Source organism: Phyllobates terribilis, unplaced genomic scaffold, assembly GCF_046119375.1.
Source record: "Phyllobates terribilis strain yellow unplaced genomic scaffold, ASM4611937v1 Scaffold_161__1_contigs__length_4309998, whole genome shotgun sequence".
In the NCBI taxonomy this organism is placed as follows: Eukaryota; Metazoa; Chordata; class Amphibia; order Anura; family Dendrobatidae; genus Phyllobates; species Phyllobates terribilis.
Window position 1 is genome coordinate 1558292 of NW_027362921.1, and position 27307 is coordinate 1585598.

Genomic DNA, 27307 nt, shown 5'->3' on the forward strand with positions numbered 1-27307 from the left:
GCCAAACTAAAATGTCTACTTCTTTTAGCGGACAATGTGATAAGATCCCTTTCTTACTGCCACGCCAATCGCTACAAATTCCAGATGAGGCACAAAAACAGCAGGTGCTTCAACGGATATCAAGTGCCCCTTTAAGTGGGCTCTCCTCCACATCAACTTCAACATCACAAATACTCCAGTCCTCAAAGGTGTCACCCCAATCACACTTGCTTCCTCACAGCTCCCAAATCTCCAGCTGCCCGTCTGAGTATGAGGTAGAACAGATGGTTGAGTCTGCAGAGCTGTTTACTCATACTATAGCCTGGTAATCAGAGGTCGACTCCAGCGCTTCTGTGAATCCAGACGAGGAAATGATCTGCACTGATGCCCAGAATCTTTATGAGTCGGATCCAGGACCAGACGCAGAAGGTTCTGACCATAATGTAGACCCTCATTCCCAAACTGTAACTCCTGTTGGTGGAGACAATGAGGAAGACGATGATAAGACTCAAATACCTGATTAGAGCGACAACTTTATTTTTTTGTCAGGGCAGGAACAGGTTGGCTCTGAGGACGACGGGTGTGATAACGCACAGGGTGATGATGATGAGGTTGGAGATCCCACTTACTGTCAACCCACAGTCAGCCAAGAGATGAGGTCAGCAGAGGAGGTGGAGGAAGATGCTAGTGACGACGAGGTCAGGTTGCGCCTTCCTGGACAGAGACGTAGTACTGGAAGCACGTCAACAACTGCATCCTCAAACACAACTCTGCCTCTCACCACAAGTCGTGGTGGCTCTTCAGGTCGCATGGGTGCTAAGCCTTGCATAGCCTGGGCATTTTTTCAGATCGATAAAGATGACCCAACTCGTGTTATCTGTAACATTTGTCAGCAAAAGCTAAGTAGAGGCCAAAAAATACATAGTTTGAGTACTTCATGCATGAACCGGCACATGGACATGAAGCATAAGTTGCAGTGGGAAGCTCAGTGTGCTACAATGCGGCCTAGCCGGCTGGGCCAACCACCGTCTGCCATATCTTGTGCATCCGCGGCCTCTTCATCCTCTGTGACTGGGGGGACAGCAATCACACCTGTTTTGGGGCGCAGACCTGCCACCTCTTTACCCGCAACAGCCAGCGTGATTGGCAGGTCATCATTTTCTTTGGAGGTGGTAACACCAGCTGGTGTTGAGCGCTGTCCGACATCGATAGCACCACCTTTGGATCAAGGCAACCTAACATGTCCGCCTGCATCTTCCTCACAGACCGGCAGTTTGCCGGGGACACCCTTATCAACCCCGTCTAAGCACAATAGCCAGCCCTCGGTCCCTCAGATGTGGACAAGTAAAAGACCATTTCCTCCTAGCCATGAGAAAGCTAAGAGGTTGAATTTCACCATCTGCAAGCTCTTGGCTACAGAAATGCTGCCTTTCCGCCTGGTGGACACAGAGGATTTTCGAGACCTTATGTCCGTCGCAGTGCCCCAGTACCAGATGCCCAGTCGGCACTACTTCTCAAAGAAAGGTGTGCCTGCGCTCCACCAGCATGTCGCACACAACATCACCGCTTCTTTGAGAAACTCTGTGTGTGACAGGGTGCACTTCACCACAGACACTTGGATGAGTAGGCATGGACAGGGGCGTTACATGTCGCTGACTGGGCACTGGGTAACTATGGTGACAGCAGGACAAGGGGCTGCTGTCCAAGTCTTGCCGTCCCCACGAGTTGTGCGTCAATCCTCTTTATGTCAAAGTTCCTCCACTGCTTCTGCCTCCTCAACCTCCTCTCGGTCTTCCACCTGCACCCAAAGCCTGTCTGGTCATGCCACAAGCTTTCTAACTGCGCAGAAGGGATCCTGCACACCTCCTTACTATGCTGGCAGTAGGGCTCAACGTCATCAGGCGGTTTTTACATTGAAATGTCTGGGAAATGTGAGTCACACAGCTGAGGACTTGTGGTCAGCTCTGGAGAACCAATTTCATGAATGGTTGTCTCCACTGGACCTGAAACCAGGGAAGGCCGTGTGCGACAATGCTGCAAACCTGGGTGCGGCCCTTCGCCGGGGCAATGTCACACACGTGCCTTGTATGGCTCACGTGTTGAACCTGGTTGTCCAGCAATTTTTAGCCCACTATCCCAGACTAGATGGCCTTCTGCATAGGGCACGGTCGCTGTGTGCTCACTTCCGCCGTTCGCATCCCGCAGCTCAGCGACTTACATCTCTACAGAAGTCGTTGGGCCTGCCACTTCACCAGCTAAAATGCGATGTGCCTACCCGGTGGAATTCAACTCTGCACATGTTGCAGCGACTGTGGCAGCACCGACAAGCCCTGGTGCAATACGTTCTGACGTATAGCCTGGGCCAACGAGATCCAGAGGTGGGGCAAATCACGCTGGAGGAGTGGTCTCAGATCAGGGACCTATGCACCCTTCTGCACAGTTTTGAAATGGCGACGAAGATGTTTAGTGCTGACGATGCCATTATCAGCATGACTATTCCGGTGATTTACATGCTGGAGCACATGTTAAACAGAATTCGGAGTCAGGTGGTGGCACAAGAGGAGGTGGAGGAAGTAGAGGAGGAGGAGTTGTATGCGGAAGGGCTAACATCTGCAAGGTCCAGACGGTCGGCAGCACCAAGGCGGCAGGCATGTGAGGGTGGGGGAGATGGTTTTACCAGGGCGCATGGTAGCAGCCAAACTAGTGAGGAAGGTGCAGGAGCCCAGGAAGAAGTGGAGGACGAACTGATGGAAGACTCATCAGATGAGGGAGACCTTGATCACATTTCTGTTGTGCGAGGTTGGGGGGAGAGGACAGAGGAAGGAAGCATGATTGTTACCTCGCCACCAACACAACAGGGACTTGGTGCTCCTGGATGCGCAACACACATGAGTGCCTTCTTGCTGCACTACCTGCAACATGACCCTCGAATTGTGAGAATTAGAAATAATCCTGACTACTGGGTTGCCACACTGTTAGATCCCCGGTACAAAAGTAAATTTGCAGAAATTATTCCTGCCATAGAAAGGGATGCACGCATGCAGGAGTATCAGCAGAGACTGTTGCAGAATCTTACATGTGCTTTTCCACAAAATACCAGTGGTGCACGTAGTGAATCTCACAGTTCCAACTTGCCAACCGTGGGACCGTCAAGTGTTCAGCACTCAAACCGTAACAGAACCACAGTATCTGCTGGTAACATCAATTTTGCGGAATCATTTCACCACTTTTTTAGCCCATCCTTTGCAAGGCCACAGGAGACAAGAAGTCTGACACATAGTCAACGCCTAGAGACGATGGTACAGGAGTATCTCCAAGTAAACATTGAAGCCATGACTGTGTCACTGGACCCTTGCTCTTTTTGGGCTTCCAATCTGGATAAATGGCCGGAGCTAGCCACTTACGCCTTGGAGATCTTGTCATGCCCCGCAGCCAGCGTTCTGTCTGAACGTGTGTTCAGCGCTGCTGGTGGTGTGCTGACAGATAAGCGCACGCGGCTCTCCACTGATAATGTAGACAGACTCACGTTCATAAAGATGAACAAATCATGGATCCGAAACGACTTTTCTACCCCTGTGTCATCCTGGGGAGAGTAAAAGCTTGATGATTGGTTAAAATCACCCTACCAACCATTTTAAGCTTTCAAATTACTAATCATGTTTATCTGTATCTTGGCTGGAAAATAATTTGGGCTTTGTAGCAGTGTGCAGCACTGATTCTATTAGGCCATCTATAATAAGCTCCACCAGATTTAAAATTACTAATCATGTTTATCTGTATCTTGACTGGAAAATAATTTGGGCTTTGTAGCAGTGTGCAGCACTGATCCTATTAGGCCATCTATACTAAAGCTTCACCAGATTTAAAATTAATAATAATTTTTAGCTGCATCTAGCCCGGAAAACAATTTTGGGGCTCCGAGATGCGCAAGACACATAAGTGCCTTCTTGCTGCACTACCTGCAGCATGACCCTCATATTGTCAGAATTCGAAGTAATCATGACTACTGGGTTGCCACACTCTTAGATCCCCCAAACTTTTCGATCAACCTTTTCATTTTAATAAAGACGAAAAAAATGGTCATTTTTGAAATTATAAGCATTAGCAGGTTGTTAGAAACTGAAATCAAACAGTTTTCAACTCAAAACTTTATTCTAGGTGATGTTACATTTTCACATAGGACCCCTTGTTCGAAAGGAGCTTCTGAACTCTCTCGTCCATTGAATTTGTAAGGTTTTGGATGGTTTCTGCTTCAATTGTTTTGCATGAGGACAGAATACCCTCCCAGAGCTGTTGCTTAGATGTGAACTGCCTCCCGCCATCATAGACACTCCTTTTAATGATGCTCCAAAGGTTCTGAATGGGGTAGAGGTTAGGGGAGCATGGGGGTCACACCATAAGTTTGTCCCATTTTATGCCCATATCAGCCAGAGATGCAGATGTTTTATGTGCAGCATGAGATGGTGCATTATCATGCAAAAAAATGATCTTGCTGTGAAATACACGGTTCTTCTTCTTGAACCATGGCAGGAAGTGCTGTTTGAGAAAATCCACATACATTATGGAGTTCATCTTTAGCGCCTTCAGGGATCCTAAAGGGGCCGACAATCTCTCTCCCCATGATTCCAGCCCAAAACATTACTCCACCTCCTCCTTGTTGGCGCTGTAGCCGTGTTTGCGTGGGGTGTCCATCAACCAGCCATCCTCCACTCCATCCATCTGGACCATCGAGCGTTGCACGGCACTCATCCGTGAACAAAACAGTTTTGAAATCAGTCTTCATGTAATGTTTGGCCCACTGGAGCCATTTCTACTTGTGTGAAGTGGATAGAGGAGGTCGACAGGATGGCGTATGCACAGCTGCAAACCTCTGAAGGACCCTGCATCTTGTTGTTCGGGGGACGTTGGAGGCACCAGCAGCTTCAAAAACTTGTCTGCTGCTATGGCTTTTTTGCCGCTGCTCTTTCAACCTGACGTAATTGCCTGTAGGAAAGAGTCCTCAATTTGCCCTTATCAGCACGCACACGTGTGTACTGTGAATCAGCTACATACTTCTTGATTGCCAAGATACTTCATCCTGATCATCGTACAATGTTGATTGTAGTCATACCTTGACCTAAACACTCCACAATTTGTTGCTTCTCAGCAGCCGACACATCCTTTTTCTTTCCCATTTTGGCAGAAAATGTAGGCTGCTTAATAATGTGAGACAGCCTTCTTAAGTAGTCTTGCCTTTCATTGGACACACCTGCCAAACTAATTAGCACAGGTGTCTGCAATTGCTTACAGTGATATAAAGAGCCCTGACACACATCACCATCAATGAGTTTAACTGACAAACAAACAAATTCTTCCCTTATCACTCCTAAACACTTTTTGCATAATAATTTGGAACACAGTGTACATGTGCTTTTCCACAAAACACCAGTGGTTCACGTAGTGAATCTTACAGTTCTAACTTGCCAACCGTGGTCTGTATGGAGTTGTTCAATAAAGGGCCCAAAATTAAGATAACATAGATGGGAGAGGTCTCTATGAATAGGAATTCCTAAGTATTTGATACCCTGTGAGGGCCAGGCAAAGGGAAAGTTGGACTGGATGGAATCTTATATGGATTTGGGGAGGGAGACATCGAGGGCCTCAGACTTCGCTGCATTGATTTTAAAATTTGACCATGTAACAAAGTGATCTATTTCAGCCATAACAGCATGGATGGATATATGTGATTGAGTGATATATACTAGGACATCATCAGCAAATAGAGAGCACTTGTACTCGGTGCCTCCCACCTCAATCCACCTAATATTGGGGTTATGGCGAATTGATGAGAGCAGGTGCTCCGTCACTAGGATGTATAAGAGAGGGGACAGAGAACATCCCTGCCTTGTCCCATTGGTGATTGTGAAAGGTGATGAAAATGTTCTGACGCGCCCCCTGGGCCTTGGGACACCCGGAGCCGGACCCTTTTTGGTGGATGCTGGTGGTTGTAGTCTTCGTGGCGGCAACCCGGTTCCGTGGCTCAGGGCAGTCAAACCAGTGGCGGAACTATTTATGTGGTTTTGATGTTTAAATGTCCGACTACGCCACCCGTGGATTGCGGTCAGAGTGAACCGCCGCTCCAGGGCAGACCGCTGAGGCTGGTGTTGTGGGTGCAGCAGAGCGTAGCATAACTCCCCACGGGAGGAGTATAGCCTCAGGGCAGTGTATGCGGAGGATGGGGGTGATGGTGCAGGGCAGCAGCAGTAATGACACGGAGTCAGTGATGCAGTCCAGGGCCTTTACTCACAGTTCTTATTATCCAGACCACGTCTGCAGGTAATGGCTGCCCACGTCGTACTGTGCTCACCAGGTGAGGGGCTCAGACAACTCCCAGATAACTTTGGAGTGCTTCACAGGACCCCCTTTGTGTGTCCTTTGTCTGGCCTTTCTTACCAACCCTTCTGTCCGGCTGCCTCGGGCCTCCTCTTCGTAAACTTGGCGCCAGTTTCCCTGACCCTATGTGGTGCCTTCCTAGCGGGTGTAGCGAGGGGCTGCGCCACATAAAATGTCACAGCCTCCTGTTTCTAGCTGAGGGTCGTTTCCTGCCTCCACTAGTTTCGGGGACCGGTCTCCCCTTTGGCCTGACCCCTCCACGCAGGTGGATTCGGGCGTGCGGTGGCGACTCGCCCGTCCGCACCCCTGAGATCCCTTCGTTCCTCGTTCCTGGAGCCTTCTCCGCTCCTCTTCCTTCCTTCTCCCTCTTCCAGGCCTGGGCCTCTGTTACTAGGCCCGCCTCCGGAGCAGAGCTCATGCAGAGCCCCTGCTCCCTGCCACTTCTGCTCAGACTTCTCTGCACTGAACTAAGATGGTGCCCACCTTTTATACTCCCTTCTCAATGCACCCAGGAACTGCTTCCTCCCTGCTCCTGCACTACAGGGTTCCCCTTCCTCAGTGTTCCCTCCCCCCACTCCAGCCAGGGACAGGGACTGTCGTGCCCATCTCAGGGGCATATTGGTCGCCCTGCCCCACAGCAATGTGGTGTAATGCATGCAGGTGTCGGGTCCTGATCCACACTACATCCTTACCTGAGAGTGAGATATCACACCTCTGGGTGAGGTGCAATACCTCTGTAGCAACCGAGCCCTCAGGGTGCTACAGTTCCATTTATCTTCAGCCTAGGTGACGTATTGCGATACAGGGCCCTGATTTTGGCTATAAAAGGGTCCCCTAGACCCCTACCCCAAGCTTTTTAAGAGAATCATATATGGCGTGCCAGGAGACTCTATGGAATGCTTTCTCAGCATCCAACGAGAGTATCTAATTACAAATTTTTAACTGCATCTAGCCCAGGAAATACTTTGTGCCTAGTAGCAGTGTCTGCTAGTCAGCGGATTATCCCGGCTGTTAACCAAGCTACACCACCTGTAGTTTGGACACTTAATTTTTTCAAAGGAAATGCTTCGGGACCACGGGATACTCAGTGAAGAGCATCAGGAGGCACCCCAAGGCATAGGGGCTGGGACTGGCAGTAGGATGCCTTGCGGTGGACAGCCGAGCTCGATCCTTATAAAAGCTTTTTAACTGCAGCAGCTTTAGTGGACGCTACTGGAGCTGGAATTACGCGGCTGCTGGCATGAGACTTGCCCTCCAATAGATCCTTGTAAATGGATTTAAAGTGTATTCATTCAAATTAGAGAGACAATTTAAATTAAAAAGCTTAGAGCTGCCTCCACCACAGGGGGGCTCGCTCGACCCACCAGCGGACAGGCACCAGTATTGGGAGAGGGGGGCTGGCCGTCAGGGTTCACCGCGGCTCTGGCACAAACCCGGCGACGCGGAGGTGGCACGGGCAGGAGCGGACTGAACGTGTCGGCTTCTCACTTTTTGGATTTAAGAAGGGCATGACATGCCTATATCTGTGTCTCCCCCTCCTTTTACTCCTCCACCTCTTTTCTTTTCGCATGACTATATGTACTTGTCACTTTTCCATGTGTTAGTTGTGTCTTCTGAGCAGTTTGTCAGCTTTTGGACACCTTTGAAGGTGTTTTCTATGTGTTTCTATGTGTTTTTGCTTGCCTGCCATTGGTTTTAACGGTGTTCGAAGGTGTTCGACGAACAGTTCGACGAACAGTTCGGCGAACACACGGGTGTTCGACGAACCGAACCGAACTCGAACACTACGGGGGTGGCTCAACACTAAACTCCACAGCTCTTCCGAGGGGCATTGATATTGTCTTTTTATTCCACTGTAAACTCCACCACTCTTCCAAGGGGCATTGATTTTGTCTTTTTATTGCACTGTAACTTCCACCACTCTTCAAAGGGGCATTGAGATTGTTTTTTAATTCTACTGCGACCTCCACCATTCTTCCAAGGGGCATTCATATTGTCTTTTTTTTCCGCTGCGACCTCCCCCACTCTTCCAAGGGGCATTAAAACTGTCTGGTTAAGCTACACTGACCTCCACATCTCTTCCACTGGGCATTGATATTGTCTTTTTATTCCACTGTAACCTCCACCACTCTTCCAAGGGGCATTGATATTGTCTTTTTATTCCACTGTGACCTCCACCACTCTTCCAAGGGGCATTGATATTGTCTTTTTAATCCAGTGCGACCGCAACCACTCTTCCTTGTGGCATAAAACCGTCATTTTAAGCTACTGTGACCTCCACGTCTCTTCCAAGGTGCAATAAAACCGTATTGTTAAACCACTGTGAACTCCACAATTCTTCCAAGGTTCAATGATATTGTCTTTTTATTCCACTGTAACCTCCAACACTCTTCCAAGGGGCATTGATATTGTCTTTTTATTCAACTGAGACTTCCACCACTCCTTCAAGGAGCATTGACATTGTCTTTTTAATCCACTTCGACCTCCACCACTCTTCCAAGGGGCATTAAAACAGTCTTGTTAATCTACTGTAAACTCCACTTCTCTTCAAAGGGGCATTAAAGCCGTCAACTTAAACCACTCTCAACTCCGCAGCTCTTGCAAGGGGCATTGATATTGTCTTTTTATTCCACTTTAACCTCCACCACTCTTCCAAGGGGCATTGATATTGTCTTTTTATTCCACTGCGACATCAACCTCTCTTCTAAGGGGCATTGATATTGTCTTTTTAATCCACTGCGACCTCCTTCACTCCTCCAAGGGGCATTAAAACCGTCTGGTTAAACCACGCTGAACTCCACAGCTCTTCCGAGGGGCATTGATATTGTCTTTTTATTCCACTGTAACCTCCACCACTCTTCAAAGGGGCATTGACATTGTCTTTTTAATCCACTGCGACCTCCACCACTCTTCCAAAGGGCTTTAAAACGGTCTTGTTAAGATACTGTGACGTCGAAGTCTCTTCCAAGGGGCATTAAAACCATCTGGTTAAACCACTCTGAACTCCACAGCTCGTCCAAGGGGCATTTGTATTGTCTTTTTATTCCACTCTAACCTCCACCACTCTTCCAAGGGGCATTGACATTGTCTTTTTATTCCACTGCGACCTCCACCACTCTTCCAAGGGGCATTGATATTGTCTTTTTATTCCACTGTAACCTCCACCAGTATTCCAAGGGGCATTGATATTGTCTTTTTATTCCGCTGCGACCTTCACCAGTCCTCCAAGGGGCATTAAAACCATCTTGTTAAGCTACTGTGACCTCCACATCTATTCCACGGGGCATTGGTATTGTCTTTTAATTCCACTGTAACATCCACCACTCGTCCAAGTGGCATTGATATTGTCTTTTTTTTCCACTGCAACTTACACCACTCTTGCAAGGGGCATTGATATTGTCTATTTAATCCACTGTGACCTCCAGCAATCTTCCAAGGGGCATTGAAACCGTCTTGCTAAACTACTGTGACCTCGACGTCTCTTCCACGGGCCATTGATATTGTCTTTTTAATCCACTGAAACCTCCACCACTCATCCAAGGGGCATTGATACTGTCTTTTTATTCCAATGTAACCTCCACCACTCTTCCGAGGGGCATTGATATTGTCTTTTTATTCCACTGTAATGTCCACCACTCTTCCAAGGGGCACTGATATTGTCTTTTTATTCCACTGCGATCTCCAACACTCTTCCAATGGGCATTGATATTGTCTTTTTAATCCACTGCGACCTCCACCACTCTTCCAAGGGGCATTAAAACAGTCTTGTTAATCTGCTGTAAACTCCACGTCTCTTCAAAGGGGCATTAAAGCCGTCAATTTAAACCACTCTCAACTCCGCAGCTCTTGGAAGGGGCATTGATATTGTCTTTTTATACCACTTTAACCTCCACCACTCTTCCAAGGGGCATTGATATTGTCTTTTTATTCCACTGCGACTTCAACCTCTCTTCTAAGGGTCATTGATATTGTCTTTTTAATCCACTGCGACCTCCACCACTCTTCCAAGGGGCATTAAAACTGTCTGGTTAACCACTCTGAACTCCACAGCTCTTCCGAGGGGCATTGATATTGTCTTTTTATTCCTCTGTAAACTCCACCACTCTTCCAAGGGGCATTGATTTTGTCTTTTTATTCCACTGTGACTTCCACCACTCTTCAAAGGGGCATTGAGATTGTTTTTTAATTCTACTGCGACCTCTACCACTCTTCCAAGGGGCATTGATAATGTCTTTTTTTTCCGCTGCGACCTCCCCCACTCTTCCAAGGGGCATTAAAACTGTCTTGTTAAGCTACACTGACCTCCACATCTCTTCCACTGGGCATTGATATTGTCTTTTTATTCCACTGTAACCTCCACCACTCTTCCAAGGGGCATTGATATTGTCTTTTTATTCCACTGTGACCTCCACCACTCTTCCAAGGGGCATTGATATTGTCTTTTTAATCCAGTGCGACCGCAACCACTCTTCCTTGTGGCATAAAACCGTCATTTTAAGCTACTGTGACCTCCACGTCTCTTGCAAGGTGCAATAAAACCGTATTGTTAAACCACTGTGAACTCCACAGTTCTTCCAAGGTTCAATGATATTGTCTTTTTATTCCACTGTAACCTCCAACACTCTTCCAAGGGGCATTGATATTGTCTTTTTATTCAACTGAGACTTCCACCACTCCTTCAAGGAGCATTGACATTGTCTTTTTAATCCACTTCGACCTCCACCACTCTTCCAAGGGGCATTAAAACAGTCTTTTTAATCTACTGTAAACTCCACTTCTCTTCAAAGGGGCATTAAAGCCGTCAATTTAAACCACTCTCAACTCCGTAGCTCTTGCAAGGGGCATTGATATTGTCTTTTTATTCCACTTTAACCTCCACCACTCTTCCAAGGGGCATTGATATTGTCTTTTTATTCCACTGCGACATCAACCTCTCTTCTAAGGGGCATTGATATTGTCTTTTTAATCCACTGAAACCTCCACCACTCATCCAAGGGGCATTGATACTGTCTTTTTATTCCAATGTAACCTCCACCAGTCTTCCAAGGGGCATTGATATTGTCTTTTTATTCCACTGTAATGTCCACCACTCTTCCAAGGGGCACTGATATTGTCTTTTTATTCCACTGCGACCTCCAACACTCTTCCAATGGGCATTGATATTGTCTTTTTAATCCACTGCGACCTCCACCACTCTTCCAAGGGGCATTAAAACAGTCTTGTTAATCTGCTGTAAACTCCACGTCTCTTCAAAGGGGCATTAAAGCCGTCAATTTAAACCACTCTCAACTCCGCAGCTCTTGGAAGGGGCATTGATATTGTCTTTTTATTCCACTTTAACCTCCACCACTCTTCCAAGGGGCATTGATATTGTCTTTTTATTCCACTGCGACTTCAACCTCTCTTCTAAGGGTCATTGATATTGTCTTTTTAATCCACTGCGACCTCCACCACTCTTCCAAGGGGCATTAAAACTGTCTGGTTAACCACTCTGAACTCCACAGCTCTTCCGAGAGGCATTGATATTGTCTTTTTATTCCACTGTAAACTCCACCACTCTTCCAAGGGGCATTGATTTTGTCTTTTTATTCCACTGTGACTTCCACCACTCTTCAAAGGGGCATTGAGATTGTTTTTTAATTCTACTGCGACCTCCACCACTCTTCCAAGGGGCATTGATATTGTCTTTTTTTTCCGCTGCGACCTCCCCCACTCTTCCAAGGGGCATTAAAACTGTCTGGTTAAGCTACACTGACCTCCACATCTCTTCCACTGGGCATTGATATTGTCTTTTTATTCCACTGTAACCTCTACCACTCTTCCAAGGGGCATTGATATTGTCTTTTTATTCCACTGTGACCTCCACCACTCTTCCAAGGGGCATTGATATTGTCTTTTTAATCCAGTGCGACCGCAACCACTCTTCCTTGTGGCATAAAACCGTCATTTTAAGATACTGAGACCTCCACGTCTCTTCCAAGGTGCATTAAAACCGTATTGTTAAACCACTGTGAACTCCACAGTTCTTCCAAGGTTCAATGATATTGTCTTTTTATTCCAATGTAACCTCCAACACTCTTCCAAGGGGCATTGATATTGTCTTTTTATTCAACTGAGACCTCCACCACTCCTTCAAGGAGCATTGACATTGTCTTTTTAATCCACTTCGACCTCCACCACTCTTCCAAGGGGCATTAAAACAGTCTTGTTAATCTACTGTAAACTCCACTTCTCTTCAAAGGGGCATTAAAGCCGTCAATTTAAACCACTCTCAACTCTGCAGCTCTTGCAAGGGGCATTGATATTGTCTTTTTATTCCACTTTAACCTCCACCACTCTTCCAAGGGGCATTGATATTCTCTTTTTATTCCACTGCGACATCAACCTCTCTTCTAAGGGGCATTGATATTGTCTTTTTAATCCACTGCGACCTCCTTCACTCTTCCAAGGGGCATTAAAACCGTCTGGTTAAACCACGCTGAACTCCACAGCTCTTCCGAGGGGCATTGATATTGTCTTTTTATTCCACTGTAACCTCCACCACTCTTCCAAGGGGCATTGATTTTGTCTTTTTATTCCACTGCGACCTCCACCACTCTTCAAAGGGGCATTGATATTGTCTTTTTAATCCACTGCGACCTCCACCACTCTTCCAAGGGGCTTTAAAACGGTCTTGTTAAGATACTGTGACGTCGAAGTCTCTTCCAAGGGGCATTAAAACCATGTGGTTAAACCACTCTGAACTCCACAGCTCTTCCAAGGGGCATTTGTATTGTCTTTTTATTCCACTCTAACCTCCAAACTCTTCCAAGGGGCATTGACATTGTCTTTTTATTCCACTGCGACCTCCACCACTCTTCCAAGGGGCATTGATATTGTCTTTTTATTCCACTGTAACCTCCACCAGTATTCCAAGGGGCATTGATATTGTCTTTTTATTCCGCTGCGACCTTCACCAGTCCTCCAAGGGGCATTAAAACCATCTTGTTAAGCTACTGTGACCTCCACATATATTCCACGGGGCATTGGTATTGTCTTTTAATTCCACTGTAACATCCACCACTCGTCCAAGGGGCATTGATATTTTTTTTTTTTCCACTGCAATTTACACCACTCTTGCAAGGGGCATTGATATTGTCTTTTTAATCCACTGTGATCTCCAGCAATCTTCCAAGGGGCATTAAAACCGTCTTGCTAATCTACTGTGACCTCAACGTCTCTTCCACGGGCCATTGATATTGTCTTTTTAATCCACTGAAACCTCCACCACTCATCCAAGGGGCATTGATACTGTCTTTTTATTCCCATGTAACCTCCACCACTCTTCCAAGGGGCATTGATATTGTCTTTTTATTCCACTGCGACCTCCACCACTCTTCCAAAGGGCATTAAAACTGTCTTGTTAAGCTACAGTGACCTCCACGTCTCTTCCAAGGGGCATTAAAACCGTCTGGATAAACCACTCTGAACTCCACAGCTCTTCCAAGGGGCATTGGTATTGTCTTTTTCTTCCACTCTAACCTCCACCACTCTTCGAAAGGGCATTGACATTGTTTTTTTATTCCACTGCGACCTCCACCACTCTTCCAAGGGGCATTAAAACTGTCTTGTTAAGCTACAGTGACCTCCACATCTCTTCCACTGGGCATTGATATTGTCTTTTTATTCCACTGTAACATCCACCACTCTTCCAAGGGGCATTGATATTGTCTTTTAATTCCACTGTAACATCCACCACTCATCCAAGGTGCATTGTTATTGTCTTTTTATTCCACTGCAACTTACACCACTCTTCCAAGGGGCATTGATATTGTCTTTTTAATCCACTGTGACCTCCAGCACTCTTCCAAGGGGCATTAAAACCGTCTTGCTAAGCTGCTGTGACCTCAACGTCTCTTCCACGGGCCATTGATATTGTCTTTTTAATCTACTGAAACCTCCACCACTCATCCAAGGGGAATTGATATTGTCTTTTTATTCCAAGGTAACCTCCACCACTCTTCCAAGGGGCATTGATATTGTCTTTTTATTCCACTGTAATGTCCACCACTCTTCCAAGGGGCACTGATATTGTCTTTTTATTCCACTGCGACCTCCAACACTCTTCCAATGGGCATTGATATTGTCTTTTTAATCCACTGTGACCTCCACCACTCTTCCAATTGGCATTAAAACAGTCTTGTTAAGCTATTGTGACCTCCACGTCTTTTCCAAGGGGCATTAAAACCGTTTGGATAAACCACTCTGAACTCCACCACTCTTCCAGAGGGCATTGACATTGTTTTTTTATTCCACTGCGACCTCCACCACTCTTCCAAGGGGCATTAAAACTGTCTTGTTAAGCTACACTGACCTCCACATCTCTTCCACTGGGCATTGATATTGTCTTTTTATTCCACTGTGACCTACACCACTCTTCCAAGGGGCATTGATATTGTCTTTTTAATCCAGTGCGACCGCAACCACTCTTCCTTGTGGCATAAAACTGTCATTTTAAGCTATTGTGACCTCCACGTCTCTTCCAAGGTGCATTAAAACCGTATTGTTAAACCACTGTGAACTCCACAGTTCTTCCAAGGTTCAATGATATTGTCTTTTTATTCAACTGTAACCTCCAACACTCTTCCAAGGGGCATTGATATTGTCTTTTTATTCAACTGAGACTTCCACCACTCCTTCAAGGAGCATTGACATTGTCTTTTTAATCCACTTCAACCTCCACCACTCTTCCAAGGGGCATTAAAACAGTCTTGTTAATCTACAGTAAACTCCACTTCTCTTCAAAGGGGTATTAAAGCCGTCAATTTAAACCACTCTCAACTCCGCAGCTCTTGCAAGGGGCATTGATATTGTCTTTTTATTCCACTTTAACCTCCACCACTCTTCCAAGGGGCATTGATATTGTCTTTTTATTCCAGTGCGACATCAACCTCTCTTCTAAGGGGCATTGATATTGTCTTTTTAATCCACTGCGACATCCATCACTCTTCCAAGGGGCATTAAAACCGTCTGGTTAAACCACGCTGAACTCCACAGCTCTTCCGAGGGGCATTGATATTGTCTTTTTATTCCACTGTAACCTCCACCACTCTTCCAAGGGGCATTGATTTTGTCTTTTTATTCCACTGCGACCTCCACCACTCTTCAAAGTGGCATTGATATTGTCTTTTTAATCCACTGCGACCTCCACCACTCTTCCAAGGGGGTTTAAAACGGTCTTGTTAAGATACTGTGACGTCGAAGTCTCTTCCAAGGGGCATTAAAACCATCTGGTTAAACCACTCTGAACTCCACAGCTCTTCCAAGGGCCATTTGTATTGTCTTTTTATTCCACTCTAACCTCCACCACTCTTCCAAAGGTCATTGACATTGTCTTCTTATTCCACTGCGACCTCCACCACTCTTCCAAGGGGCATTGATATTGTCTTTTTATTTCACTGTAACCTCCACCAGTATTCCAAGGGGCATTGATATTGTCTTTTTATTCCGCTGCGACCTTCACCAGTCCTCCAAGGGGCATTAAAACCATCTTGTTAAGCTACTGTGACCTCCACATCTATTCCACTGGGCATTGATATTGTCTTTTTTTTCCACTGCAACTTACACCACTCTTGCAAGGGGCATTGATATTGTCTTTTTAATCCACTGTGACCTCCAGCAATCTTCCAAGGGGCATTGAAACCGTCTTGCTAAACTACTGTGACCTTGACGTCTCTTCCACGGGCCATTGATATTGTCTTTTTAATCCACTGAAACCTCCACCACTCATCCAAGGGGCATTGATACTGTCTTTTTATTCCAATGTAACCTCCACCACTCTTCCAAGGGGCATTGATATTGTCTTTTTATTCCACTGTAATGTCCACCACTCTTCCAAGGGGCACTGATATTGTCTTTTTATTCCACTGCGACCTCTAACACTCTTCCAATGGGCATTGATATTGTCTTTTTTATCCACTGCGACCTCCACCACTCTTCCAAAGGGCATTAAAACAGTCTTGTTAATCTGCTGTAAACTCCACGTCTCTTCAAAGGGGCATTAAAGCCGTCAATTTAAACCACTCTCAACTCCGCAGCTCTTGGAAGGGGCATTGATATTGTCTTGTTATACCACTTTAACCTCCACCACTCTTCCAAGGGGCATTGATATTGTCTTTTTATTCCACTGCGACTTCAACCTCTCTTCTAAGGGTCATTGATATTGTCTTTTTAATCCATTGCGACCTCCACCACTCTTCCAAGGGGCATTAAAACTGTCTGGTTAACAACTCTGAACTCCACAGCTCTTCCGAGGGGCATTGATATTGTCTTTTTATTCCACTGTAAACTCCACCACTCTTCCAAGGGGCATTGATTTTGTCTTTTTATTCCACTGTGATTTCCACCACTCTTCAAAGGGGCATTGGTATTGTGTTTTTCTTCCACTCTAACCTCCACCACTCTTCCAGAGGGCATTGACATTGTTTTTTTATTCCACTGCGACCTCCACCACTCTTCCAAGGGGCATTAAAACTGTCTTGTTAAGCTACACTGACCTCCACATCTCTTCCACTGGGCATTGATATTGTCTTTTTATTCCACTGTAACCTCCACCACTCTTCCAAGGGGCATTGATATTGTCTTTTTATTCCACTGTGACCTCCACCACTCTTCCAAGGGGCATTGATATTGTCTTTTTAATCCAGTGCGACCGCAACCACTCTTCCTTGTGGCATAAAACTGTCATTTTAAGCTACTGTGACCTCCACGTCTCTTCCAAGGTGCATTAAAACCGTATTGTTAAACCACTGTGAACTCCACAGTTCTTCCAAGGTTCAATGATATTGTCTTTTTATTCCACTGTAACCTCCAACACTCTTCCAAGGGGCATTGATATTGTCTTCTTATTCAACTGAGACTTCCACCACTCCTTCAAGGAGCATTGACATTGTCTTTTTAATCCACTTCGACCTCCACCACTCTTCCAAGGGGCATCAAAACAGTCTTGTTAATCTACAGTAAACTCCACTTCTCTTCAAAGGGGCATTAAAGCCGTCAATTTAAACCACTCTCAACTCCGCAGCTCTTGCAAGGGGCATTGATATTGTCTTTTTATTCCACTTTAACCTCCACCACTCTTCCAAGGGGCATTGATATTGTCTTTTTATTCCACTGCGACATCAACCTCTCTTCTAAGGGGCATTGATATTGTCTTTTTAATCCACTGCAACCTCCATCACTCTTCCAAGGGGCATTAAAACCGTCTGGTTAAACCACGCTGAACTCCACAGCTCTTCCGAGGGGCATTGATATTGTCTTTTTATTCCACAGTAACCTCCACCACTCTTCCAAGGGGCATTGATTTTGTCTTTTTATTCCACTGCGACCTCCACCACTCTTCAAAGTGGCATTGATATTGTCTTTTTAATCCACTGGGACCTCCACCACTCTTCCAAGGGGCTTTAAAACGGTCTTGTTAAGATACTGTGACGTCGAAGTCTCTTCCAAGGGGCATTAAAACCATCTGGTTAAACCACTCTGAACTCCACAGCTCTTCCAAGGGGCATTTGTATTGTCTTTTTATTCCACTCTAACCTCCACCACTCTTCCAAGGGTCATTGACATTGTCTTTTTATTCCACTGCGACCTCCACCACTCTTCCAAGGGGCATTGATATTGTCTTTTTATTTCATTGTAACCTCCACCAGTATTCCAAGGGGCATTGAAATTGTCTTTTTATTCCGCTGCGACCTTCACCAGTCCTCCAAGGGGCATTAAAACCATCTTGTTAAGCTACTGTGACCTCCACATCTATTCCACGGGGCATTGGTATTGTCTTTTAATTCCACTGTAACATCCACCACTCGTCCAAGGGGCATTGATATTGTCTTTTTTTTCCACTGCAACTTACACCACTCTTGCAAGGGGCATTGATATTGTCTTTTTAATCCACTGTGACCTCCAGCAATCTTCCAAGGGGCATTGAAACCGTCTTGCTAAACTACTGTGACCTCGACGTCTCTTCCACGGGCCATTGATATTGTCTTTTTAATCCACTGAAACCTCCACCACTCATCCAAGGGGCATTGATACTGTCTTTTTATTCCAATGTAACCTCCACCACTCTTCCAAGGGGCATTGATATTGTCTTCTTATTCCACTGTAATGTCCACCACTCTTCCAAGGGGCACTGATATTGTCTTTTTATTCCACTGCGACCTCCAACACTCTTCCAATGGGCATTGATATTGTCTTTTTAATCCACTGCGACCTCCACCACTCTTCCAAGGGGCATTAAAACAGTCTTGCTAATCTGCTGTAAACTCCACGTCTCTTCAAAGGGGCATTAAAGCCGTCAACTTAAACCACTCTCAACCCCGCAGCTCTTGGAAGGGGCATTGATATTGTCTTTTTATACCACTTTAACCTCCACCACTCTTCCAAGGGGCATTGATATTGTCTTTTTATTCCACTGCGACTTCAACCTCTCTTCTAAGGGTCATTGATATTGTCTTTTTAATCCACTGCGACCTCCACCACTCTTCCAAGGGGCATTAAAACTGTCTCGTTAACCACTCTGAACTCCACAGCTCTTCCGAGGGGCATTGATATTGTCTTTTTATTCCACTGTAAACTCCACCACTCTTCCAAGGGGCATTGATTTTGTCTTTTTATTCCACTCTGATTTCCACCACTCTTCAAAGGGGCATTGAGATTGTTTTTTAATTCTACTGCGACCTCCACCACTCTTCCAAGGGGCATTGATATTGTCTTTTTTTTCCGCTGCGACCTCCCCCACTCTTCCAAGGGGCATTAAAACTGTCTTGTTAAGCTACACTGACCTCCACATCTCTTCCACTGGGCATTGAAATTGTCTTTTTATTCCACTGTAACCTCCACCACTCTTCCAAGGGGCATTGATATTGTCTTTTTATTCCACTGTGACCTCCACCACTCTTCCAAGGGGCATTGATATTGTCTTTTTAATCCAGTGCGACCGCAACCACTCTTCCTTGTGGCATAAAACCGTCATTTTAAGCTACTGTGACCTCCACGTCTCTTCCAAGGTGCATTAAAACCGTATTGTTAAACCACTGTGAACTCCACAGTTCTTCCAAGGTTCAATGATATTGTCTTTTTATTCCACTGTAACCTCCAACACTCTTCCAAGGGGCATTGATATTGTCTTTTTATTCAACTGAGACTTCCACCACTCCTTCAAGGAGCATTGACATTGTCTTTTTAATCCACTTCGACCTCCACCACTCTTCCAAGGGGCATTAAAACAGTCTTGTTAATCTACTGTAAACTCCACTTCTCTTCAAAGGGGCATTAAAGCCGTCAATTTAAACCACTCTCAACTCCGCAGCTCTTGCAAGGGGCATTGATATTGTCTTTTTATTCAACTTTAACCTCCACCACTCTTCCAAGGGGCATTGATATTGTCTTTTTATTCCACTGCGACATCAAACTCTCTTCTAAGGGGCATTGATATTGTCTTTTTAATCCACTGAAACCTCCACCACTCATCCAAGGGGCATTGATACTGTCTTTTTATTCCAATGTAATGTCCACCACTCTTCCAAGGGGCACTGATATTGTCTTTTTATTCCACTGTGACCTCCAACACTCTTCCAATGGGCATTGATATTGTCTTTTTAATCCACTGCGACCTCCACCACTCTTCCAAGGGGCATTAAAACAGTCTTGTTAATCTGCTGTAAACTCCACGTCTCATCAAAGGGGCATTAAAGCCGTCAATTTAAACCACTCTCAACTCCGCAGCTCTTGGAAGGGGCATTGATATTGTCTTTTTATTCCACTTTAACCTTCACCACTCTTCCAAGGGGCATTGATATTGTCTTTTTATTCCACTGCGACTTCAAGCTCTCTTCTAAGGGTCATTGATATTGTCTTTTTAATCCACTGCGACCTCCAGCACTCTGCCAAGGGGCATTAAAACTGTCTGGTTAACCACTCTGAACTCCACAGCTCTTCCGAGGGGCATTGATATTGTCTTTTTATTCCACTGTAAACTCCACCACTCTTCCAAGGGGCATTGATTTTGTCTTTTTATTCCACTGTGACTTCCACCACTCTTCAAAGGGGCATTGAGATTGTTTTTTAATTCTACTGCGACCTCCACCACTCTTCCAAGGGGCATTGATATTGTCTTTTTTTTCCGCTGTGACCTCCCCCACTCTTCCAAGGGGCATTAAAACTGTCTTGTTAAGCTACACTGACCTCCACATCTCTTCCACTGGGCACTGACATTGTCTTTTTATTCCACTGTAACCTCAACCACTCTTCCAAGGGGCATTGATATTGTCTTTTTACTCCACTGTGACCTCCACCACTCTTCCAAGGGGCATTGATATTGTCTTTTTAATCCAGTGCGACCGCAACCACTCTTCCTTGTGGCATAAAACCGTCATTTTAAGCTACTGTGACCTCCACGTCTCTTCCAAGGTGCATTAAAACCGTATTGTTAAACCACTGTGAACTCCACAGTTCTTCCAAGGTTCAATGATATTGTCTTTTTATTCCACTGTAACCTCCAACACTCTTCCAAGGGGCATTGATATTGTCTTTTTATTCAACTGAGACTTCCACCACTCCTTCAAGGAGCATTGACATTGTCTTTTTAATCCACTTCTACCTCCACCACTCTTCCAAGGGGCATTAAAACAGTCTTGTTAATCTACTGTAAACTCCACTTCTCTTCAAAGGGGCATTAAAGCCGTCAATTTAAACCACTCTCAACTCCGCAGCTCTTGCAAGGGGCATTGATATTGTCTCTTTATTCCACTTTAACCTCCACCACTCTTCCAAGGGGCATTGATATTGTCTTTTTATTCCACTGCGACATCAACCTCTCTTCTAAGGGGCATTGATATTGTCTTTTTAATCCACTGCGACCTCCTTCACTCTTCCAAGGGGCATTAAAACCGTCTGGTTAAACCACGCTGAACTCCACAGCTCTTCCGAGGGGCATTGATATTGTCTTTTTATTCCACTGTAACCTCCACCACTCTTCCAAGGGGCATTGATTTTGTCTTTTTATTCCACTGCGACCTCCACCACTCTTCAAAGGGGCATTGATATTGTCTTTTTAATCCACTGCAACCTCCACCACTCTTCCAAGGGGCTGTAAAACGGTCTTGTTAAGATACTGTGACGTCGAAGTCTCTTCCAAGGGGCATTAAAACCATGTGGTTAAACAACTCAGAACTCCACAGCTCTTCCAAGGGGCATTTGTATTGTCTTTTTATTCCACTCTAACCTCCACCACTCTTCCAAGGGGCATTGACATTGTCTTTTTATTCCACTGCGACCTCCACCACTCTTCCAAGGGGCATTGATATTGTCTTTTTATTCCACTGTAACCTCCACCAGTATTCCAAGGGGCATTGATATTGTCTTTTTATTCCGCTGCGACCTTCACCAGTCCTCCAAGGGGCATTAAAACCATCTTGTTAAGCTACTGTGACCTCAACGTCTCTTCCACGGGCCATTGATATTGTCTTTTTAATCCACTGAAACCTCCACCACTCATCCAAGGGGCATTGATACTGTCTTTTTATTCCCATGTAACCTCCACCACTTTTCCAAGGGGCATTGATATTGTTTTTTATTCCACTGCGACCTCCACCACTCTTCCAAGGGGCATTAAAACTGTCTTGTTAAGCTACAGTGACCTCCACGTCTCTTCCAAGGGGCATTAAAACCGTCTGGATAAACCACTCTGAACTCCACAGCTCTTCCAAGGGGCATTGGTATTGTCTTTTTCTTCCACTCTAACCTCCACCACTCTTCCAAAGGGCATTGACATTGTTTTTTTATTCCACTGTGACCTCCACCACTCTTCCAAGGGGCATTAATACTGTCTTGTTAAGCTACAGTGACCTCCACATCTGTTCCACTGGGCATTGGTATTGTCTTTATATTCCACTGTAACATCCACCACTCTTCCAAGGGGCATTGATATTGTCTTTTAATTCCACTGTAACATCCACCACTCATCCAAGGTGCATTGATATTGTCTTTTTATTCCACTGCAACTTACACCACTCTTCCAAGGGGCATTGATATTGTCTTTTTAATCCACTGTGACCTCCAGCACTCTTCCAAGGGGCATTAAAACCGTCTTGCTAAGCTGCTGTGACCTCAACATCTCTTCCACGGGCCATTGATATTGTCTTTTTAATCTACTGAAACCTCCACCACTCATCCAAGGGGCATTGATATTGTCTTTTTATTCCAAGGTAACCTCCACCACTCTTCCAAGGGGCATTGATATTGTCTTTTTATTCCACTGTAATGTCCACCACTCTTCCAAGGGGCACTGATATTGTCTTTTTATTCCACTGCGACCTCCAACACTCTTCCAATGGGCATTGATATTGTCTTTTTAATCCACTGCGACCTCCACCACTCTTCCAATTGGCATTAAAACAGTCTTGTTAAGCTATTGTGACCTCCACGTCTTTTCCAAGGGGCATTAAAACCGTTTGGATAAACCACTCTGAACTCCACAGCTCTTCCAAGGGGCATTGGTATTGTCTTTTTCTTCCACTCTAACCTCCACCACTCTTCCAGAGGGCATTGACATTGTTTTTTTATTCCACTCCGACCTCCACCACTCTTCCAAGGGGCATTAAAACTGTCTTGTTAAGCTACACTGACCTCCACATCTCTTCCACTGGGCATTGATATTGTCTTTTTATTCCACTGTAACCTCCACCACTCTTCCAAGGGGCATTGATATTGTCTTTTTATTCCACTGTGATCTCCACCACTCTTCCAAGGGGCATTGATACTGTCTTTTTAATCCAGTGCGACCGCAACCACTCTTCCTTGTGGCATAAAACTGTCATTTTAAGCTACTGTGACCTCCACGTCTCTTCCAAGGTGCATTAAAACCGTATTGTTAAACCACTGTGAACTCCACAGTTCTTCCAAGGTTCAATGATATTGTCTTTTTATTCCACTGTAACCTCCAACACTCTTCCAAGGGGCATTGATATTGTCTTTTTATTCAACTGAGACTTCCACCACTCCTTCAAGGAGCATTGACATTGTCTTTTTAATCCACTTCGACCTCTACCACTCTTCCAAGGGGCATTAAAACAGTCTTGTTAATCTACAGTAAACTCCACTTCTCTTCAAAGGGGCATTAAAGCCGTCAATTTAAACCACTCTCAACTCCGCAGCTCTTGCAAGGGGCATTGATATTGTCTTTATATTTCACTTTAACCTCCACCACTCTTCCAAGGGGCATTGATATTGTCTTTTTATTCCACTGCGACATCAACCTCTCTTCTAAGGGGCATTGATATTGTCTTTTTAATCCACTGCGACCTCCATCACTCTTCCAAGGGGCATTAAAACCGTCTGGTTAAACCACGCTGAACTCCACAGCTCTTCCGAGGGGCATTGATATTGTCTTTTTATTCCACTGTAACCTCCACAACTCTTCCAAGGGGCATTGATTTTGTCTTTTTATTCCACTGCGACCTCCACCACTCTTCAAAGTGGCATTGATATTGTCTTTTTAATCCACTGCGACCTCCACCACTCTTCCAAGGGGCTTTAAAATGGTCTTGTTAAGATACTGTGACGTCGAAGTCTCTTCCAAGGGGCATTAAAACCATCTGGTTAAACCACTCTGAACTCCACAGCTCTTCCAAGGGGCATTTGTATTGTCTTTTTATTCCACTCTAACCTCCACCACTCTTCCAAGGGTCATTGACATTGTCTTTTTATTCCACTGCGACCTCCACCACTCTTCCAAGGGCCATTGATATTGTCTTTTTATTTCACTGTAACCTCCACCAGTATTCCAAGGGGCATTGATATTGTCTTTTTATTCCGCTGCGACCTTCACCAGTCCTCCAAGGGGCATTAAAACCATCTTGTTAAGCTACTGTGACCTCCACATCTATTCCACGGGGCATTGGTATTGTCTTTTAATTCCACTGTAACATCCACCACTCATCCAAGGGGCATTGATATTGTCTTTTTTTTCCACTGCAACTTACACCACTCTTGCAAGGGGCATTGATATTGTCTTTTTAATCCACTGTGACCTCCAGCAATCTTCCAAGGGGCATTTAAACCGTCTTGCTAACCTACTGTGACCTCGACGTCTCTTCCACGGGCCATTGATATTGTCTTTTTAATCCACTGAAACCTCCACCACTCATCCAAGGGGCATTGATACTGTCTTTTTATTCCAATGTAACCTTCACCACTCTTCCAAGGGGCATTGATATTGTCTTTTTATTCCACTGTAATGTCCACCACTCTTCCAAGGGGCACTGAAATTGTCTTTTTATTCCACTGCGACCTCCACCACTCTTCCAAAGGGCATTGACATTGTTTTTTTATTCCACTGCGACCTCCACCACTCTTCCAAGGGGCATTAAAACTGTCTTGTTAAGCTACAGTGACCTCCACATCTCTTCCACTGGGCATTGATATTGTCTTTTTATTCCAATGTAACCTCCACCACTCTTCCAAGGGGCATTGATATTGTCTTTTTATTCCACTGTAATGTCCACCACTCTTTCAAGGGGCACTGATATTTTCTTTTTATTCCACTGTAACCTCCAACACTCTTCCAATGGGCATTGATATTGTCTTTTTAATCCACTGCGACCTCCACCACTCTTCCAAGGGGCATTAAAACTGTCTTGTTAAGCTACTGTGACCTCCACGTCTCTTCCAATGGGCAGTAAAACCGTCTGGATAAACCACTCTGAACTCCACAGCTCTTCCAAGGGGCATTGGTATTGTCTTTTTCTTCCACTCTAACCTCCACCACTCTTCCAAAGGGCATTGACATTGTTTTTTTATTCCACTGCGACCTCCACCACTCTTCCAAGGGGCATTAAAACTGTCTTGTTAAGCTACAGTGACCTCCACATCTCTTCCACTGGGCATTGATATTGTCTTTTTATTCCACTGTAACCTCCACCACTCTTCCAAGGGGCATTGATATTGTCTTTTTAATACAGTGCGACCGCAACCACTCTTCCTTGTGGCATAAAACCGTCATTTTAAGCTACAGTGACCTCCACGTCTCTTCCAAGGTGCATTAAAACCGTATTGTTAAACCACTGTGACCTCCACTGTTCTTCCAAGGTTCATTGATATTGTCTTTTTATTCCACTGTAACCTCCAACACTCTTCCAAGGGGCATTGATATTGTCTTTTTATTCAACTGAGACTTCCACCACTCCTTCAAGGAGCATTGACATTGTCTTTTTAATCCACTTCGACCTCCACCACTCTTCCAAGGGGCATTAAAACAGTCTTGTTAATCTACTGTAAACTCCACGTCTCTTCAAAGGGGCATTAAAGCCGTCAATTTAAACCACTCTCAACTCCGCAGCTCTTGGAAGGGGCATTGATATTGTCTTTTTATTCCACTTTAACCTCCACCACTCTTCCAAGGGGCATTGATATTGTCTTTTTATTCCACTGCGACTTCAACCTCTCTTCTAAGGGGCATTGATATTGTCTTTTTAATCCACTGCGACCTCCAGCACTCTTCCAAGGGGCATTAAAACTGTCTGGTTAAACCACTCTGAACTCCACAGCTCTTCCGAGGGGCATTGATATTGTCTTTTTATTCCACTGTAACCTCCACTACTCTTCCAAGGGGCATTGATTTTGTCTTTTTATTCCACTGCGACTTCCACCACTCTTCAAAGGGGCATTGAGATTGTTTTTTAATTCTACTGCGACCTCCACCACTCTTCCAAGGGGCATTGATATTGTCTTTTTTTTCCGCTGCGACCTCCAACACTCTTCCAAGAGGCATTGATATTGTCTTTTTAATCCACTGCGACCTCCACCACTTTTCCAAGGGGCATTAAAACCGTTTTGTTAAGCTACTGTGACCTCCACGTCCCTTCCAAGGGGCTTTAAAACCATCTGGTTTAACTTCTCTGAACTCCACAGCTCTTCCAAGAGGCATTGATATTGTCTTTTTATTCCACTGTCACCGCCACCACTCTTCCAAGGGGCAGTGATATTATCTTTTTATTCCACTGCGACCTCCACTACCCTTCCAAGGGGCATTGATATTGTCTTTTTATTCGACTGTGACCTCCACCACTCTTCCAAGGGGCATTTATATTGTCTTTTTAATCAACTGCGACCTCCACCACTCTTCCAAGGGGCATTAAAACCTTGATGTTAAGCTACTTTGAACACCACGTCAATTCCATGGGGCATTGAAATTGTCTTTTTATTCCACTGCGACCTCCACCACTCTACCAAGGGGCATTGATATTGTCTTTTTAATCCACTGCGACCTCCACCACTCTTCCAAGGGGCATTAAAACCGTCTAGTTAAGCTACTGTGACCTCCACGTCTCTTCCAATGGGCATTAAAACCATCAAGTTAAACCACTCTGAACTCCAAAGCTCTTCCAAGGGGTATTGATATTGTCTTTTTATTCCACTGCGACCTCCACCACTCTTTAAAGTGGCATTGATATTGTCTTTTTAATCAACTGCGACCTCCATCTCTCTTCCAAGGGGCAATAAAACCGTCTTGTTAAGCTACTGTGACCTCCACGTCCCTTCCACGGGTCATTGATATTGTCTTTTATTCCACTGCGACCTCCACTACTCTTCCAAGGGGCATTGATATTGTCTTTTTAATCCATTATTACCTCCACGTCTCTTCCAAGGGGCATTAAAACCGTCAATTTAAACTACTCTAAACTCTACAGCTCTTCCAAGGAGCATTGGTATTGTCTTTTTTTTCCACTCTAACTTCCACCACTCTTCCAAGGGGCATTGACATTGTCTTTTTATTCCACTGCGACCTCCACCACTCTTCCAAGCGGCATTAAGACCATCTTGTTAAGCTACAGTGACCTCCACAACTCTTCCACGGGGCATTGATATTGTCTTTTTATTCCAATGTAACCTCCACCACTCTTCCAAGGGGCATTGATAT